This window comes from Dendrobates tinctorius, unplaced genomic scaffold (genome assembly GCF_039654945.1).
Source record: "Dendrobates tinctorius isolate UK_male_01 unplaced genomic scaffold, ASM3965494v1 ptg000037l, whole genome shotgun sequence".
Taxonomy (NCBI): Eukaryota; Metazoa; Chordata; class Amphibia; order Anura; family Dendrobatidae; genus Dendrobates; species Dendrobates tinctorius.
The window spans coordinates 8,902,728-8,920,894 of NW_027361705.1; the positions used below are offsets into that span (position 1 = coordinate 8,902,728).

An 18,167-nucleotide genomic window follows, 5' to 3' on the forward strand; every position below is an offset into this window, starting at 1 on the left:
ACCCTGCGTTTACCCTAGTTACCAGCTCCTGCTCGCTGGTCTCCCGCCTATCACACGCAGCAATGCGTGCTGGTCAGCGGGAGACCAGCGACCCCAAAAATGTCCAGAGGTTTCCACAGTGTTCAGCGATACCTGGAAGGGGGGCCGGTCGCTGATAGCTGTCACACAGCAATCTCACTCGTGAGATTGCTGTTGCATCACAAAACTTGTGACTCAGCAGCGATCTCGCTAGCGAGATTGCTATGTGTGACGGGGGCTTAAGAAACAAAACAGTGACTGTACATTTAACATCCCAGCCACACCCTTGAGTTGGAGATATAGTGAGTAGGCATCCTGCCCATCTCTTACCTACTCACCTACAAACCCATCCCATAATATGGATGATTTACTCCTTCAGCACATAGCATGCTGGATTGAAACTGATGGGTTTTTAGATCACGGAAGAAAACAATCTTCGTGACACAAATCTCCCCTCATATACCGTGCCAGTGATCCTGTCACATATTTCCCCCCGATGCCGAAAGTTGGGGGCTTTGGCACCTTCAGACACCAAACAGGGGATTCGGGAGAGAACATCTGCATTACCATGTAATTTCCCTGGCCTATGCTCTACATGGAAACTGAAATCATATTTTCTCTTAACTATCTCAGAGAGGTATGGTCTGACATTAGTTAGAACTTTCAGCCTAGTAGGTAATATTTCAGTGTATCCACTTTATGGCTGAGCACTCCTACTTGTCAACAGTCACAATTTTTCTCACAGGAAGAGAGTTTCTGGCTAAGACACAGGATGGGACGCTCTTCTCTATTTCCTGAGACAGCACAGCTCCCATCCTGACTTCTGAAGCAACCATCTGGACCACAAATTCTTTGCTAAAGTCCAGTGTGACCAGTACCGGATGCTTGCACAGAGCCCGATTAAGCTCCTGAAATGCCAATTCTGTATCAGTAGTCCATTTCACCATTGTCGACTTGGTGCCCTTAAGGAGATCCATTAATGGTGCCACAATTATGGCAAAATTTGGGATAAACTGCCAGTAATACCCCACAATTCCAAGAAACTCCCTCACTTGCATCTTGGAGAGCGATTGCCTCGATCTTATTTAACTGTGGCTTGATTTCGCCTCTCCTTACGATGTAGAGTAAGCACTTGGCCTCTTTCTTTCCTGTGGCACAGATTTTTGCATTTATGGTGAACCCAGCTTTTCTTAATGCATCTAGAATTGCCTGTATGATGACTAATCCTGTGCGGGCTGAAGACGACAATGACATCCAGGTAAGTTGCGAGATATTTCTTATGTGGAGCGAAGATCCGATCCATTGGCCCCTGGAAGGTAGCTGGGGCCCCCTGCAGTCTGATGGGCATTCTGGTGTATTGGAATCACCCATCAGGCGTCAAGAAGGACATCTTTTCTTTGGCACTCTTGGACATGGTGATCTGCAAGTACCCCTTCGTCAGGTCGAGGGTTGTAATGTATCTAGTGGGCCCAAGTCGCTCAATGAGTTTGTCTACCTGATTCAGCCATTACAAAACCGCCAGTTGCCACTGGGCTTCAGCAAGAGGACGATGGGGCTTTTTAACTCCACTATAACACAGAGGTCTAGCATTCTCTTAGCCTTCTTTGATACTATCTCCCAGCGTGCTTCAAGAATCCTATAGGGCTTGAGTTTCACCATTACATGAAGCTCTGTAAACACATCATGCTCCACCACCTGTGTACACCCTGGCAAAGCTGAGAACAGGTAACTGTTCTGCTGCAATAGTGTCATGCCCGTCATGTCTGTTATGCTGCATGACCCTGGAGCAGTGTGCATGCGCACCTCACTGTTATGCCTTTCGGGTCTGTTATGCTGCATGACCCCTGGAGCAGTGTGCACGCGCACCTCATCTCATGGCTTCCTGCCTTTGCTGGTGCACACTCATGCTCTACCTCATGGCTGTACGCCTTGCTTGTGCACACATGTGCTTCATCTCATGGCTGTGCGCCATCGCTAGTGTGCACGCGTACCTCACCATGGCTGCATGCCTTTGCTGTGCGCATGTGTGCTTTACCTCATGGCTGCATGCCGTTGCTGTGTGTGCGCCCATCTCTGTTCTGCATGCTGCAGTCCTCTCTATGGTCCTGGAGGACTGAATCCAGCAACCCTCTTCATGGTCCTGGAGGACCAAATCCAGCAACCCTTTATCGTCAGGGAGGACCTGATCCAGCAACCTTCTCTATGGTCCTGGAGGACCTGACCATGTGATCCTATCTATGGTCCAGGAGGACCTGACCCAGCAATCCTCTCTATAGTCCTGGAGGACCCAACCATGTGATCCTCTCTATGGTCCAGGAGGACCTGACCCATCGATCCGCTCTATGGTGCTGCAGGACCTGACCCGGAAGTTCCCCCATGGTCCTGACCCGGAAGTCCAGGTGCTAATGCCCTATATCAGACTTCCCCTTCCTATGGTTGGGGCCTGAGTATCGTGTTGCTTCCCTGCTAGGCTGTTTGGTCTGCTCGATTGCTCCCTGTATTCTGTGCCCCTGTACTCTGTAGCAGAGTGCATGTTCTGAGAATAACCACCGGTACATGAGAGAACATCACTGAGCAAGTTATCTTGAGTAAACAGTATTTACTTCATATGGGTAAACATGAGATAAAAGAAATCAGAAGCATTATTCCGTGCTGCTGCCATAATACAATCAAAAACTAAAGTAAAAGTAACAACAATAGGGAACTTCCCTCCCCACAATACAGCAAAACATATAACTTCACACTATTGCCATCTGCTGTCAGGTTAGTGTAAAGTCCTCCCTTCACTTATAAGTCCCGATTTGTTGCATATGTCAACACCCTTTCTCAACAGTAAAGGGCTTGTCACACTAAGCGATATCTCTAGCAATATCGCTATAACTTGTGACGTTATAGCGATATTGCTAGCGATATCGCTGTATGTGATACTTACCTCCGACCCGCTCCCCCGCTGGTTATCGCTGATCGCGCGAGAACGTCCTGGACCGTTTCTCGTCGTCAGCTTCCTGCTGCACTTCCTGTGGAGAGACGAGCGACGAGCGTGGAGCCGGGCGGGAGGACGCAAGATCGCCTAGTGTGACAGGTAAGTAGCGACCCCCGTCCCCAGCGATGTCGCTGGTGAGATCTGCCTGTGTGGCAGCTCACTAGTGACCACTTAGCGATGCACCAGCGATCCTGACCACGTCATATCGCTGGTCGGGATCGCTGGTGCATCGCTAAGTGTGACAGTACCTTAAGGACTTATTCAATCAAACCAAACTTTCTTTTATTAGTCTCTGGTGTTTATCAGCATTCAACTAGGGATGAGCGAGTACTGAAGTATTCAGACTCGCTATACTCGTACTGAGTATACCTTAATACTCGGGTATTCGGTACGAATAGCGAGTCCAATGATAGTCAATGGAAAATGCGAGTAATTGTCTGCTGGACCTTACAAAGCGCTCTGGGGGCTGAGGAAAAGGCTAAAAAATGTGTAAATGTTAAAAAATGTATGCTGTAAACAAATGTATATAACATGAGGGCACCTGGTCAGGGGCTGCATGATTGTTTTTACACCACTGCTTCACTAGAATGTACAAACACTATTTGAAGTCCTGTAGTTTTTTGCCGGAAGAGCGGGACTCGTACGCCACTTACGCAGTGCCAGTGGTATATCAGAAGTGCCGTAAGAGCAAGTGCTGATGGAGGCGATTTTCTGACAGCTAAGTGTGTAAGTGGTGTAAGGAGAGCAATCTGCCCTATGGGCTGTGTTATGGTTAACGCAGGAAGAAGCCACCCATCATCATCACAAGGGATTCACAATTATAAAGCTTGGACTACTGTCCTTGTTGTGCCACTGCCCAATGTGTAGGCATAGATATAGTGTCTTCAAAACATTAGCCCTAGGGGCTGTATCATGGTTGATGAAGGAAGCAAGGCAGGTCTGAAGGGCCAAACAATTATTATAAAGCCAGGACTACTAGCATAGAGGTGGCTGTACCCAGTGTCCAGGCATAGCAATAGTGTCTCCAAAAATTAGCCCAAGGGGCTGTATCATGGTTGATGAAGGAAGCAAGGCAGGTCTGAAGGGCCAAACTATTATGATAAAGCCAGGACTACTAGCATAGTAGTCAGGAAGAATGCAGGTATGGTCACTTAGATAGTCGTTGACCATCTTGTTCAACTTCTTCCTCCTTGACATTGCTACTGTTCCAGCTAGTCCTTGGTGATGTGCCGGTTTATTGAAGATGGCCCAGTTTGTGGACATTTTATCATCACCTCTTTTGGACCTGCTTGGCGTATCTCTCCCCATTAATGCATGCTGTTGCACAGAGCTGTTATCTCTGCTAGCAGTGGTGTCTGAGGCTGCTGTTGCCTTCAAATGATCGACAACGGCCTTCTTGAAGGATTCCATTGTGAAACCCCTTGTTGACTGCAATAGTAGCGAAGGAAATTTGTCCTTGTACCGTGGGTCTAGAAAAGTGGCCATCCAGTATACTCTGCTATTGAAAATATGGATTACGTGAGGGTCTTGGCACAGACAGTCAGATTTCAAGTGTGCCATGTATGCCAAGCTGCAAAGAGGCAAATGTTCTGTGACCCCTGAAGGAGGAACAATACCCATCCTCTCCTCACACTGACTCTCCTCCTCCACCTCCTCCTCTTCAGCCCACCCATGCTGGACAGACATGAAGCTGGGGTTGGGATTCCCCTCTGTAGCATGAGGTGTCCCCTCAGTACCACTGAAAAAGATGTCCTCTCCCTCCTCATTTTCATCATCATCTTCATCCCCCAATGTTACCTGATGATATTGGCTGGGCTGGGGAGGATCACCCATTGTGAAATCTTGCTCCATACCCAGCTGCTGGGCATGCAAAGATTCCATTTTTTGATTCAGCAGCGATTTTTTCAGCAGACATATCAGCGTAACCATCCCTATGCTAATAGCCTGATCACCACTCACAAGGAAGTCAGGGTATGTTTTTATAAATTTCTGCACCACCAGGTTCAGCACATGAGCCATGCATGGCATGTGTACCAGCTTCCCGAGCTTTAAAGCCACCACCAGATTACGCCCATTGTCGCAGACAACCAGACCAGGTTGGAGTTGCAGTGGGGAGAGCCACTGATCGGTCTGTTGTTTTATTCCTTGCCACAGCTCTGCTGCAGTGTGTGGTGTTTCACCTAAGCAAATCAGTTTCAGCAGAGCATTTTGCCGCTTTGTCGATGCGCTGCTGCACAGCTCCCAACATGGGAGTGTTGTGGAGGGTAATTCAGCATAGGATGACGAGATGATGAAGCGGAGGAGGAAGAGGGGGAGACTGGACGTATAAGTTGAGGTGGAAACCCTTATTGAGGTTGGGCCCGCTATTCGTGGCGTGTGTAGGATATGTGTTGATGGTCCAGTTTGAGACTTTGTCCCACCCTCCACCAGGTTGAGCCAGTGTGCCGTGACAGAGATGTATCATCCCTGGCCACAAGTACTTGTCCATGTGTCTGTTGTAAGATGGACTTTCCCGGTTACGGCGTTGGTGAGAGCATGCTTTAGATTGTTTAACACGTGCTGGTGTAATGTGGGGACGGCACACTGCGAAAAATAGTACCAGCTGGGAACCGAGTATCGTGGGGCAGCCACAGCCAAAAGATCATGGAAAGACCATGTCCCCACAAGCCTAAACGGCAACATCTCCACGACTAGCAACTTGGCAATGTGCGCGTTCAGTATTTGTGCTTGTGGGTGTGTGGCTTGGCATTTACGCGTTCTTTTATACATCTGGGACACAGACAATTGGACGCTTTCCTGGGACTACAAGTGGATGAGCTTGTTGTGGCCTGTTCTGTGCAACCGCAGCTTGTGAGCAAGAGGTATGATGATTACCTTCCTCCTGCCCAGCAGATTGGAAAGGACGTATCACAAGCGACATGGCAGTGGCTTCACCCATAGTCGCAGACACTGATTTGGTACCTTGTTGTTCAGCCCACTGACTAGGGTGCTTGGCTGCCATGTGTTTCCGCATACTGGTGGTGCTTTGGTTGCCTTTGCCCTGGCCTCTGCTCAGCTTCCTATGGCAGATGCTACAGATGACAACATTTGGTTCAGAAGGACTATCGGAAAAAAATTTCCAGACAGCGGCTGAACGCACCCTTGCCTTGACTTGGGGCACAGAGGGATTGCTCTTGGCAACAGTTGACACACTTCGCACTCTACTCAAACCAGTAGCCCTTGGTGTCTTTGTTGGTGCTACGTATCCACCTTCATCCTCTGTGCTGCTGTGCTGGCTATGCGTGCCAATGGCCCAGGTCGGATCAGTGGTCTCATCATCGACCACCTCGTCGTCCATGTCATCCTCCTTCCGTGTTGATATTGGCGACTGGCCAGATGGCAACTGTGTGTCATCACCATCAGCCTCCACCTCTTCACGCGGTATATCAAGTGGATGAAAGTGGCTTTCTTCTGGACGTGGGGTTTCAAATATTTGGCCATCTTCAACAGACGATACCCCTCACGTTCCTCTTCAATGTCATGCGGTGAGAGGCCAGAGGCAATGCAAGGAAATGGATCAAACAGATCCTCAGACTGAACAAGGTTGGGGTCAAATGTTTCCTGCGATTCCTGACCGGGTGATGAACTAGGAACAGGTTGAGAATAGGATGACCCAGCGTTATCTTTATGGACAGTATACTGTTTTGTCATGGACGATTGGGTGCTGCTAGGGACATTTCATTGAGGCCTTATCAGCCATCCAAGACAGTATCTGCTCTTGTTCTTCTGGCTTCCAGGCCCGTTTATGAACCAGATCAGGAAATTTGCCAGGAAGCTAGATGCATCAACCTTCTTCGATCTCCCAGACTCTGTGCCTTATTTGGCACCAACGACCCCAGGTCCACGTCCCTGTCCCTTCACAACAGCCTTTTAAGGAATTTTGGATTTTTCTGCCATAGTTGCAGATGTTCAAATGCAGATATTGGGGAACAAGGAGCAGTTATTGCTTTGTGGAAGGTAGCACTACAGCCTAGTACTGCTTTGTGTTTTACAAACAGCACCGCAGCAGCAGAAAAAAATTGCCCTGAGGTTTAAGGTGAGATTATGCACCCCAGTAACCACACAAGACAGCGGTGCTGCCACTAAAAAATTGCCCTGAGGTTTAAGGCAAGAATACGCAGGCCAGACACCACACAAGGCAGCAGTGCTGGCTGCGTGCCTGTTGTGCAGTACTGTGCGTGTGTACTATTCACTGTGAACACAGCACCGCAACTGCACAAAAAAACTGCCCTGAGGTTTAAGGCAAGAATACTCACCACAGACACCACACAAGACAGCGGTGCTGGCTGCGTGTCAGTTGGCAAGTACCGTGCATGCGTAATATTCACTGTGAACACAGCACCGCAACTGCACAAAAAAACTGCCCTGAGGTTTAAGGCAAGAATACGCACCAAAGACTCCACACAAGACAGCGGTGCTGGTTGCGAGTTAGTTGGCAAGTACCTTGCATGCGTACGATTCGCTGTGAACACAGCACCGCAACTGCACAAAAAACTGCCCTGAGGTTTAAGGCAAGAATATGCAGCCCAGACACCACACAAGACAGCGGTGCTGGCTGCATGTCAGTTGTGCAGTACCGTGCGTGCATACTATTCATTGTGATTATGTGAGCACAGAACCGCAACAGCACTAAAAAACTGCCCTGCAGGGGTAAATGTGACCTCAAAAAAAGCTGGGAAAATGGTCACTATTAATTCTGTGACCTTATACTTTCAGCTCTGAAAAGAACTTTTGGGTTTCACAGAGGATTTCTGGAAGATTTGCTACAAAAAACACAACTCTCCCTAGCAGCTGCTCACACTCTCCGTACACTAGCTGTGTTCTCCAAGCAATGTGCAGAAAATGGCAGCGGCAGGGCTTAGTGCCAGGCTATGATGACACATAGGACGCTGGGCGGCCAGCCAATCATAGTAATGCCACCCACAACCAAGAAGGGTGCGGCATTACTGTGATTGGCAACTGCTGGGCGGGAGAACTGAATAGTGCAAGGTGAGTAGTGAAATACTCGCGATGTATCGAGTACGGCGAGTACCGCATTACTTGCTGTGTACTGAATACCCATGAATATGCTCACTCATCCCTACATTCAACGCCTTTGTGAAGATGTCTGCTGTCATTTCTTCAGTAGGACAATATTCTATCATCAAGACTCCTTGTTCCTGAAGATCTCTCAAGAAATGATACCTAACATCAATATGCTTGGTTCTTGGATTGACTCTTTCCATCTGAGGAAGAACAAGACATCCTTGATTGTCCTCTTTCAGTTTTGTTGGTTCCAACTGTGGTTGTCCTAAGTCTGTCAACAATTGTCTTAACCACAGAACATCTTGACTTGCATGTGCTGTGGCAACATATTCTGCTTCTGTCAAAGACAGTGTCACAATTGACTGTTTCTTACTTGTCCAACTTATTGGTCCACCTGAGAGGAAAAAAATGTGTCTACTGGTAGATCTTCTGTCAGTTGGATCTCAAGCCCAATCTGCAACAACGTATCCAGTTAAAATGCAATTATCACTTGTGGGTAGTTTGAACTTAACGTTGCTGGTTCCTTTCAAATAACGCATTACTCTCTTCACAGCATTCCAGTCAGCTTTATTTGGTTTTGACACCTTTCTACTCAGGATTCCTACTGCTGGCCTTGTAACACTCGCTAGATACAGTCATTTTCCTATTGCCATTCTGTACTCTTCATTAGTTGGTAACATATTTTTCTCACTATTCATCTCTTTAAGATAATTAGTTTCCATTGGATACTTTACTGTTTTTGCATCCTTCAATCCAAATTTTTCTGTTATGTCTTGAATCATGTGATTTTGATTCAGTAGGAAACTTCCGTCTTCTCTTTCTACCTGTATTCCTAGGTACTGTGTCACATTTCCCAAGTCTTTGATTTCAAAATGTCACTTCAGGATTTTTTGAATGTTTTCTTTATCCCTTTCTTGTTCAGAACAAATCAAAATGTCGTCTACATATATGAATACATAAATCCATCTATTCATCAGCCTTTTTGTGTACAAGCATGGATCAGCTTTGCTTCTTTGAAATTTTTTATTTGAAAGCACTTCCGTGATTTTGTCATTCCACGCTTTAGCTGCTTGCTTTAAACCATGTATGCTTTTCTGTAGTTTGCAAAATTTGTTTGGGTTTCTTTCATCTTTTTTCATTCTTTTTTCATTCTTGTTTCATTCTTTCATCTCCATTCAAAAATGCTGTCTTTACATCCAGATGTAACAGTTCCATCTGTTTCATTGCTGCAACTGTAAGTAAAGTTCTTATTGTAGTATGTTTAACAACTGGAGCAAATATCTCATCATAGTCTTCTCCATATTTTTGAGAATACCCTTTAGCTACGAGTCTTGCTCGGTATCTTTCAGTTGTGCCATCTGTTTTGTATTTTACTTTAAAAATCCATTTACATCCTATGGCTTTTCTTCTTTCTGGTAAATCTGTCAGTGTCCATGTATTTCAGTCATGCATGGATTTCATTTCTGTTTCTGTTGCTTCTATCCATTTATTAGCTTCTTCTTCAGGGAGTTTAGATATGTCTTCCAAAGAGGTAGGATCATAAATTTTAATTGTTCTTGTCTTGTATGAGAGATGTTTTGGTGGTTTACCTTTGTTCTTTCTCATTGAACGTCTTGGTTCTGTGTCTGTTTGTAGTTGGATTTCTTCATTTTCAGTATTCTGTTCTTCATCAATTTAAACTACTTTCTCATCAGATACCTCTTCAGCTATGTCACTGCTGTTTTTCTCATTTTTTGTCAATTGACATCATGACATCTTCATTTAAGTTTTCAATGAATGTCACACTGTCACTCACCGTGACTCTGTCTGTTTTGGGATCTAGGATTCTGTATCCCTTGCAATTTTCACTATATCCAACAAATATTCCCTCCATGGATCTGTTTTGAAGTTTGGAACGTTTTTCTGTTGGAATGAATATAAAAACTTTACATCCAAAAACTTTTAAATGATTGACACTTGATTTCATACCTTGCCACAGTTCATAAGTAGTTTTCTTCAGTTTTTTTGGAAAAAAAAAGTCTGTTCTGTAGATATGTAGCTGTCATTGCTGCCTCATCTCAATATTTCTCTTGTAGTTTGGAATCTGTCAGCATACATCTCATCATTTCTGTCAGAGTTCTGTTTTTCCTTTCTGCTACTCCATTTTGTTCAAGTGTGTATGTAACAGTTTTCTGGTGTTCTATTCCATTTTGTCTTAAGTAGTTTTCTATTTCATGACCTGTAAATTCACCTCCATTATCACTTCTGATGACAATTGGCTTCCTTTGAAAATTGTTACTCGACCTTGTTAAGTAGTCTACAAGTTTATCAAAAACTTCACTTTTGTTCTTAATTAAGCATATGACTGTATCTTGAGTAGTCATCTATGAAAGTCACCATGTATCTATTTCCTCCTGATGTAGTCACTTTCATGGGTCAACATACGTCAGTATGCACCAAATCAAGTGGTCTTTTGCTTTTCATCTCACTTTCTTTTGGAATAGATATTCTTGTGGCTTTAGATTTTATACAACATTCATACCTTATGGTAATTGAGCAATCTGATATCTTTAGATCTTTTGTCAATTCTTTTCTTTGTAGTTCCCTTATACTTGCCTTGTTTCTCGGCGTGTCCTTTGCATGTGCCTGGTCTTAACTTGCCCATTTGTTTGTGCCTCAGCCATGCTCGCCTTAGTCATGCCTGCCTGTTTGTGCCTCAGCCGTGCTCGCTGGCCAGTGACTTAGCTGTGTCTGCCTGTTTGTGCCTCAGCCGAGCCTTCCTCAGTCATGCCTGCTTGTCTGTGCCTCAGACCGACCAGCCAGCCAGTGCCCCAGCTGTGTTGTCCGTGCTTCATTGCACTCACGCTGTCCCTGCACTGTGCATTGCGTGTCCTCTTGGCACGCGCAGGCCTTAGCCTGCTCCTTGGCATACCTCCCCGTGCTTCTCTAAAGCACGCGCAGGCCCTGCCATGAACCCTGGCGTGTCTCTTAGCATGCACAGACCCTAGCCTGAACCCTGGCATGCCTCCTAGCCTGAACCCTGGCATGCCTCCTAGCACGTGCAGGCCCTTGGCCCTTGCCCTAGCCTGAACCATGGTGTGTCCCCTAGCATGCACCTTGCCTTGCACCCTGCCTTGGACCCTGGTGTGCCCCCTAGCATGAACCCTGCCTTGAACCCTGGTGTGCTCGCTAGCACGCACCCTGCCATGGACCCTTGTGTCCCCCCTAGCACACACCCTGCCTTGAACCCTGCCCTGGACCCTGGTGTGTCTCCTAGCATGCATCCTGCCTGGAACCCTGTCATGGACCTTGGCGTGTCTCCTAACATGCACCATGTCTTGAACTTTGGCGTGCCTCATTGCCTGAACCCTGGCTTGCCTGCCGGATGCCCGGAGCCTGCCGATCGCTGCCAGAGGTCCGGAGCCTGATGACTGCAGCCTGATGTTCGGAGCTGATGTCCGCAGCCTGATGTCTGTCGATTGTTGCCAGATGTCCGGAGTCCGATGCCATCTAGCCCTTGCTGGAACCCTGGCGTGCCACCGAGCACGTATCATGCCTTGGACCTTGGCATGCCCACGCATGCACCTTGCTATATTTCACTTTGTCCTTGTTACTATGTCTTGTTCCTGATTAAATCCTGAGTCCATGCTTTATTGAAGACACCCTGTGACCACACTTTGTTATGTCTTGTACCCTGCACGTTCCCTGTTGCCAGACACACACACCTGTGTCTTCCTTGAGCCGGCCGTCTGGTTCCAGCAGTCATGGTGGCTCACCCCCTTGGTCTTACCCCTGACACTCCCTGTATAGGGGGTGGTTCCTCACAAGGTCAGCTCGCCCTAGGTGGGTGGGTGCTACGACCCAGAGGGTCCACTCTAGAAATCAACTCAGCAGAAGCTGACTCCGTCACAAATAGTTCCCGATATTGTTGCTTATGGGCTGGTGTTAGCATCTCTGCAATTGTGCATCTACTTTGGCTTCAGGATGGGCCCCAGGCAAGGAGCTTCCAGGGATTCAAAGTCTCGCCATGGTTTGAGCAAGTTCACATGGTACACTTGGTGCAGCTTTCTTCGACCAGGCTGGTGTAACTTGTAATTTAACTCACCCAGTTTTTCCACCACCTCGAATGGGCCTTACCACTTGGCTAGGAACTTGCTCTCCACCATGGGGATAATACCCGTGTCTGTGCCTGTAGAAGATATTCCTTCATGATAGTCATCACGTGCGCCATCCTCTACTGCCACTAGGCGACATGCTCAATGATGCTCTGGTGTGGCGTGACCTCAGCTTCCCAGGCTTCCTTGGCAGTGCCCAGGAGCCCTCACGAATGTTGACCAAACAGTAGCTCGAAAGGCGAGCAACCAGTGGAGGCTTGACAGACTTCTCTGATGGAAATGGGCAGAAATTGAAGCAGATTTTCCCTGTCTCGGACATCCTTTTCAATGACCTTCTTGAACATGGCCTTCAAGGTCTATTTGAAGCACTTCACCAGGCAATCGATCTGCGAATGGTAAACTGAGGTTTGCAGCTGGGTAATCTGGAGGACTCTACACGGCTCCCTCATCACTTTGCTCATAAAAGGGTTCCCTTTCATAGGTCAATCCTAGCAAAGATGTGGACAAGCTCCCGGGTGATACTCTTAGCCAAAGAGTTCCTTAGTAGCACCGCTTCAGGGTATCGGGTCACACAGTCCATGACAACTAGGATGCACTGATGGCACTGTGCAGATTTACTGTGGCAATCCTCTCAAAGTGGACCTCTATCATATGCAAAAGGACAAAGAGGTTTCAGAAGTGAGAAGTAGGAGCAGTTATTTAACAGGTGGAGCAGAACCTACGATAATTTAGGATTTCCTATTAACATCCTGACCAATAGAATCTCTGCATTGCTCTCTCCTGAGTTTTCTTTACCCCCAGATGTCACCCCAAAACATGCGAATGGGCCATGTCTAAAACCCTCCATTGGTAAAGTTCCAGAACTAACAGCTGCTCCACTATCTCACCTCCCCTCAGTTTGGTAACCCAATACAATAAATCGCCATTGACTGCAAAGTGAAGGAACCTGATGTCAGCCCCTGGCTATTGAGCATCCAATTACTGTTGTACAGCAAAGGGTATAGTGCTGGATGGGAGATACATTTCTCCCAGCAGGATAAAGTTTGGCTGGAATTTTCCCTAAAGTCAAGGATCTGTGATGATGTCACGGTCACGTGATCAGCCCATGTGATGTGTACCTCACCTGTGGGTGGGGTTATGGGCTATGTAATGGAGGTTGGGGTTTTGCACATGGTGAGTGTGTGGAAGATATTAGGAACTTGGCTAGAGTTAGTCCAGCAAAACAAATTCAGGCTAAAGGCACTGCAAAGCTTTAGCAGCAAGACTCAAAACAACCCTGGGAATGGCACCTGGCGGATGCCGCTGACATGACAGCTGCTTAGTTAAGCCTGTCCCATTCAAGGGTGAGTCTGGGACCAGTGGTTCTCCAAGCTGGAGTATATTTGTGTTTTTCTTTGCTTTCTGTTAACCTGCTGTTTAAAGTGACATTAAACCACTGAAGTTGGACTCAGCCTGTGTGTTGCCTCATTACTGCAGCCCTGCCACTGCCTACCGGAGCAAATCCCTACATTACATACAGTGGGGAAAAAAGTCAGCCACTAATTGTGCAAGTTCTCCCACTTAAAAAGATGAGAGAGGCCTGTAATTGACATCATAGACCACAACTATGAGAGTCAAAGTGAGAAAGCAAATCCAGAAAATAGGGAATGGGTTTAACTAGATGGACTTAAAGTCTTCCTTCAACCTTAATAACTATGTTACCTTGTCTGATTTGGCAAGATTTTTTTGCAAATTATGGTAGAAAGTATTTGGCCACCTATAAACATAAATGTCTAGCTCTCACAGACTTGTAACATATTCTTTAAGAGGCTCCTCTGTCCTCCACTCATTACCTGTAATAATGGCACCTGTTTGAACTTGTTAACAGTATAAAAGACACATGTCCACAACCTCAAACAGTTACACTCCAAACTCCACTTCGGTGAAGACCAAAGAGTTGTTGAAGGACACCAGAAATAAAATTGTGGCCCTGCACCAGGCTGGGAAGACTAAATCTGCAATAAGCAAGCAGCTTGTTGTGATAAAATTAACTGTGGGAGCAATAATAAGAAAATGGAAGACATACAAGACAACTGATAATCTCCCTCGATCTGGGGCTCCGCGCAAGATCTCACCGTGTGGGGTCAATATGATCACAAGAACGGTGAGCAAAAATCTCAGAACCACACGGAGGGACCTAGTGAATGATCTGTAAAGAGCTGGGACTGTTGTGAACTCATTTTCTGGTTTACCTCTGGCTTCTGGTGAGGGTGGTGGAGCTGGCTTTGTTGATAGAGGAGTCATGAGTTCTCCATCCGGGCTCCCTCTAGTGGTGACAGTAGGTAATGAAGCTGATCTAAATGGAAGAGACCTGCCACTTGAGGAGGAGGACTGTGAGTGGACGTCAGGAGTCTCGGACTGGATTTAAGACAGCCAACTCCTTAAATTTGTGCTGGTGATTTTTTCCTGCCCTGAGGTTCTGGTTTCCAGCTCTGTTCCTGCCTTCTCAAGCTAAGTGTGCTCTGCTATTTTTTCACATGAGATTTAGTCTGGTTTACTCAGTTTTTGTGGTCAGCCAGCCCCTGCTGGGGCTGTGCTGAATTTCCATTCTTATGTCTCTGTTTATGCCAGTTTGCTTTTTGTCCCTGATCAGATTGGTCTCTTTTTGCTCTGTTTTCAGAATATACCAGAGTGCTGATATAGGGAATTGCAGTCTAGCGACTTCAGTGTTTTTGTTATCAGAAAGTGTTGGACATTTTTTGGCAGGGTTTTGTGCGTGATTGCAGACAGTATCTTTCCTTTCCTGTCCTTTCTAGCGCGTGTGGGCCCCATCGTTTGCTCAGCCTATTTTTCTATTTGTGTTTGTGTTTTCATCTTGTCTCACCGACAATACATGTTTGGGGGCTGTCTATTGCTTTGGGGTCTGCTCTGGGGCAGTTTAGATTTCCCCTTTTCTTGCTTTAGGCATATTTAGTTCTCCGGCTGTGATGAGGCGTCTAGGATCATCGTAGGTACGCTCCACGGCTACGGTTAGTTGTGTGGATAGGATCAGGGGTCTGCAATCCGCTTAGTTACCAACCTCTCTGGTTTTCTGTGGCTAAAAGCTTGTTTTTGTTTTTCCTCCTCGGTGACTCATTCATAACAGAATCACCAGCCATACCGCAGATTCTAGGGTACTCAAAAGCAGGGGAAAGAAAAAAAAAGCGTCAGAATTTTTTTTTTATATGCCTTTTTCTCTGGGCCGTAGGAGGATTTTTTCCTTAATGGAGATTAAGCAATTGTCTGATCGTGTGGAGCAGCTCGCTGCTGAAGTGCGGGGAATTTCCGCCTATCTCGCTCAATCACATGGTGCTTAACCAAAAATCCCTACTCCTGATGTGTTTTCTGGGGATCGGTCTAAATTTTTGAATTTTAAGAATAATTGTAAATTATTTCTTGCCTTGAAGCCTAACTCATTGGGGAGCTCTGCGCAGCAGGTTAAAATTGTCATCTCCTTGCTGCGCGGCGATCCCCAGGATTGGGCATTTTCTTTGACACCTGAAAATCCTATTCTGACTAATGGGGATGCATTTTTTCAAGCCTTGGGGTTGTTGTATGATGAACCTAATGCTATTGATCAAGCTGAGAAAGCCCTATTGGCATTGAACCAGGGTCAGGATTCTGCAGAGTTATACTGTCAAAAATTCCAAAAGTGGGAGGTCCTTACTACATGGAATGATGGTGCCTTGGCAGCTCTCTTTCGCAAGGGTTTATCAGAAACCGTAAAAGATATTATGGTGGGATTTCCTGTTCCCTCTGGTCTTGACAATTCTATGTCATTAGTAGAGTTAAGCGAAACGGGTCGACAAAATTCAAAAGTCGCCGACTTTCGCCAAAGTCGGGTTTCATGAAACTAAACCCGACCTTAGCGTGAGGTCGGCCACGAGGTTGGCGACTTTAGCGCCAAAGTCGCGTTTCAAAAGATGCTTTAGCACCCTTTTTCAACCAATCAGGAAGAACGGACACTGTGGGCAACGTGATGACATAGGCAGCGGTCACCACCATCTCGGAGAAGGGCAAGCAAGTGATTGGCTTGCTTTGTGGGGCATCACAGGGGGTATAAAAGGGCGTGCACGCCGACCGCCATGTTACTCATGCTGATCTCAGAATAGGGAGAGCTGCTGCTTCTGCTGATGATTCTGTAGGGAGAGCATTAGGAGGGCAAAAAGAAAAAAAAACTGCTTCTGCTGATAGCGCTTTTCACTGTAGTTACTGTGCAGTGAAAGGTGAAGATTTTTGCCTTTGTGCAGCAGCGCTGGTGGTGATTTGCCTGCCTTTTAAGGCTAGCTGCATTGCTGTGTGCACACTGGTGTTCAAACTGCTTTTTTAAAAGCAATTCAAATGTTATTGTTTTGTCCTGGTGAGGTACTGAGCATTCTTTTTTCACACACTGTACAGCGGTGTACGCTCCTCACACAGTACCTTGTAACAGCTGTTATCATGGCCAAATTGAAGCTAAGTGAGTGACTCTGCAAGGAAAAGCCGAGGAGTTTGTCCGTTCTTACAGGCCTACACCTTATAGTTTTGTCCGTTTATCAAACAGTTTAGTATATTTGCTGTTTGATTACATTCAAAACTAGAGAGAGACAGTTGTATCAGTCTGTATACAAAAACACGGAGCTTGACAATTTTACATACACCGTACAGCGGTGTACGTGTATGCTCCTCTCACAGTACCGTGTAACGGCTGTTATCACGGCCAAATTGAAGCTAAGTGTGTGACTCTGTAAGGAAAAGCCGAGGAGTTTGTCCGTTCTTACAGACCTACAATCTAGGGAGATTCCAATTCTGCCCAATTCTATATACACCTTGTAGTTTGTCATATACTAGGCAATTTCTGCCTGTCACATTGCGGTGTAATATAAACAGGGCCTGACAGAATCCAACTGTGTCCTGAAGTCAAGAGAGATTCAAATTCTCCCCAGTCCTCTATACACCTTTCTTACACCATCCAGAATCTGCCTGTCACATTGCGGTGTAATATAAACAGGGCCTGACAGAATCCAACTGTGTCCTGAAGTGCAGAGAGATTCAAATTCTCCCCACTACTTTATACACCTTGTACCTTTTTTTACAGTACCATATAGTTGGTGGTTTTTTGGGTACAATTTCCCCAAAAATGAGGAAGTGTGGTGGAAGAGTCCATGGAAGTGGGCGGGGGTTGGCAGCTGGTAATGATGGAGTTTTTTGTTGGTGGTGGATCTGCTGGTAGTGGCAAAAGCAAAATAGCACCTAATGCAGGAGGTGTTGAGCCTGCGTCATCGTCTGGCTCCACAAGGCCTCGAAGGCTCTCTTTTCTGGAAGTAGGTAAACCGCTTTTAAGGCCGGAGCTTCAAGAACAAGTTACATTGCTGACTCAGCCTCCAGCTCTATCGCCTCCTCTTCTGAAGTTTAAAAAAATAAAAACACTGAGTCGTCATTGGAGGCTCATGGTCATGAACCACACCTTTCCTTGTGTCCTTCACCCCAACCAAAATCGAAGGATGCGGCAGGCCACACTACAGATTACTCCATGGAGCTGTTTTCACATACCATGACTGAGTTATCAAGTCAAATCGTGAATTACCCAGGCCAAGATGAATCTGACATGGAGTGCACCGATGCACAGCCACTGATAGATGATTCTGCTGGCACATTCACTCAGAGCACCACATTGTCCTTGCAGTGTACTGAGACAGAATCTGACCTGATGAAACTCAGGTGCCCCTTCCCGCATACTATACCACCATACACGGTGACACAGAGGAAGGTGCACATGACATTGAAGAGGAGGTGATGGATGACCCAGTTGTTGACCCAGATAGGCATCAATTGGGGGAAGAGGGTGCCGCTGCCAATAGCTCAGAAGAGGAGGAGCATCTGCAGCAGGCATCGACATCACAACAGCTGTTATCTGGCAGGCCTGGAGCAGTCCAAAAACGGGTTACAAAAACCAAAAGAGTTGCAGGACAGCTAGGCCAGACGGTCAAATTAGCACAGCGTGCAAGGCC

General features: G+C 46.5%; 1 protein-coding gene across 2 annotated transcripts in view; it reads right to left on the reverse strand.

The window, feature by feature from the left end:
- Positions 1-18,167, reverse strand: part of BBOX1 (gamma-butyrobetaine hydroxylase 1) — a 426,402-nt gene that overhangs the window by 9,813 nt on the left and 398,422 nt on the right. The window lies entirely within an intron of this gene.